Here is a 2,753-nt window from a genome sequence, read left to right as displayed (position 1 = left end):
GCCTTATTTTTAGTGATATAAAAGAAAATCTGAGGCAAAGCTGAAGAACTAGCTAGATCACAAGCATCAAAAGAAGGATATGTAAAATCCAAAAAGAAAAGAAGAAAAAAAGTAATTAAGTCTCGAAAAAGGCACATTATTAATTGAATAACCTTTTTAGTATAGATACACTTATTTATGTAATGCAGAATGCAGCTCAAGTCAGATCACCAAAGGTTGAAATTGACAAGGAGTAGTTATGGCAGTGCTACAGTGGATTTTGGGTGTTGTAGCAACCCTTAACAACCATATAGGCCTTGTGGGAGCTTCAAAAATAGGCGTTTGCTATGGAATGCTGGGAAGTGACCTCCCTGCAGCAACAGAAGTTGTCAATCTCTACAAACAATACCACATTGGAAAAATGAGGCTCTTCGATCCTAAACAAGCAGCGCTTGAAGCTCTAAGAGGGAGCGGAATTCGTATCACAGTTGGCATTCCAAATGAAGACTTGGCAGATTTAGCAAGAAGCTAGGATGCTGTGAACACATGGTTCAACAACAATATAGCTTCTTATCTACATGACATTATCTTCGACTACATAGCCGTTGGTAACGAGGTCATTCCCGGTTCATTAGGCAACCATGTCTTGCTTGTAATGGAGTCGTTACAAAACATCCTTAAAGACAAAGGGTATGTGACAAAGGTGACCACAGTTGTGCCATCAACTGCCCTAGGATCTTCATACCCGCCCTCTAGTGGGGAATTCACACAAGAGGCTAGCAGTGTCATGCCCGACATTCTAAAGTTTTTAGCATCAACCCTTTCACCCCTTATGATCAATGTGTATCCTTACTTTGCCTACAAGTCAGACCCTGCCCATGTTCCCTTAGACTATGCTCAGTTCACTTCGGATAAACCAGTGGTTCGAGACGGAAACTTACTGTACTTCTGCCTGTTTGATGCCATTGTGGATGCCTTTTTGGCAGCAATGGCGAAAGCAGGAAACGGGCATGTCAGAGTTGTGGTGTCTGAGAGTGGTTGGCCTTCGGACGAGAACGGAAATTTCACCACTCCAGAGCTTGCAATGACATATAACCATAAATAACTTCATGTACCATTGCCTTTCCATGGAAGGGACACCAAAAAGACCCGATGAACCTATTGAAGCGTTTATTTTTGCCATGTTCAATGAGAACCATAAACCTAAGGGCGAGGAGCAACATTTTGGTCTCTTCTATCCCAACATGGAACCTGTTTATTATATGCCTTTTACTTGAACAAAATTTTGTATCTTGCATAATCTAATAATCATTATCGACTTCATTTAGTAATAAGTTAAAGGAAATTTAATCTCACATAATCCTCTATTTATTCTGTAATAAAAGGTTATTACTTCTTGATCTCCAATATTTCATGCTCATCAAATCTAGAAAGATTGCAAATTCAACACAAATTAATATGGGCTCATTGCCTCATTCCAAAAACAAACTTCATCGTCATCCCAAATAACTACGCGTGATTAGGATACACATAAAGTCTGATACAAAAAAATCTGATTAGGAATATCTAATCCCAAATTAATTGATTCTTTATTTATTATACTCGAAAATCTCTAATCCCAAATTGATTGATTCTTTATTTACTTGTTAATATTTGTGACCGAGTGGTCTAATTAACGTAAAGAATGAGAGAGAGAGAAAGAGCGAGACACAAGAAGTATAGTGGTTCGTCTCCCACCTTAGCGGGGAGACTATGTCCAATTGAATATTGTACTATGTGTGTTTGGGCCTTGCGGCCCAAAGGGGATTACAAAGTGTGTACTGGGATGTTGAGTAAGTGGGAAGGAGTCTCCTTTTATAGGAGAATGAGCCCCTATAAAAGGAGGCTCCTTCCTTTACATGTTTTCCAATGTGGGATAAGAAACCACTATTTTAGTCTAGAAAGTCATATTGGCAAAGCCGGGAAGGTGGCTTCCCGGCGAGGTATCGGCCTCTTCCAACTACCGTGGCGTAGCTTGGACATCGGGCTTCGGGATGCATGTCTCGGTTGGGCCTTACCATAGTTTGTGGGCCCCCCAAGAGGGTGTTACTTATGCTTGGTGATGTAGCTAAATCCTCCATATTGTTGGAGTTATGTACAAGTCCCCGAAGTCCCCAAGTAAGAGGAGCTTCTTGGTTGAGGAGTTATACACATGATGTCATCACGCATAAGTAACGTCCGAGAGGCGCCTAGCCCCTAAAAGTCCCCGAACTCCGTAAGTAAGAAGGGACTCGTTAACCTGCAAAATAAAGACAAAAGTGCGCATATGTAGAATGCTTGTTGTATTAGGCAACGTATGTGAGTTGCATTGCTATGCGTTAGCATATATGAATGTATGAGGTACATGATACATGTTGATGTATACATGTGAATGGCGCCGAGTACGATCGATTATGACGTATAAACTCGAGACCGCTAATGGTTGTGTGAACATATAGCGAATAAGCATATGAATTGTATATGATGCGTGTGGTGCTCCCAAGAGGACGAACGAGGTCGAGTTGACGAGGTTACGCTAGGTGTAAGTTGCATGAGTGTCGTGAAGGCAAGCGTTTGTAATTCGTGAACAATGAATACGTGAACGCTTGTGTTTGTTTGGTTTTCGCTAGCATTAATGGAACGCTAAAAGAATTCGATTTGTTGCAAAGGACAAATGGTAGAAGAATTCAATGTTCCATTAATGTGTATTATGTCGAGGGGATGTGAGTGTAAAATTTGGGAATGCCGAAAGGCAA

The 2,753-nt window shown here is 40.9% G+C and overlaps 1 pseudogene; it reads left to right on the top strand.

Annotated features, from left to right (window-relative positions):
• Window positions 1–238: 238 nt before the first annotated feature.
• On the top strand, window positions 239–1,084 carry LOC112183582 (annotated as a pseudogene).
• The last annotated feature ends 1,669 nt before the right edge of the window (window positions 1,085–2,753 follow it).

Source organism: Rosa chinensis, chromosome 2 (genome assembly GCF_002994745.2).
Source record: "Rosa chinensis cultivar Old Blush chromosome 2, RchiOBHm-V2, whole genome shotgun sequence".
Classification (NCBI taxonomy): domain Eukaryota; kingdom Viridiplantae; phylum Streptophyta; class Magnoliopsida; order Rosales; family Rosaceae; genus Rosa; species Rosa chinensis.
Note: the sequence above shows the minus strand (reverse complement) of the source record. Positions and strands in the feature narration are given on the sequence as shown.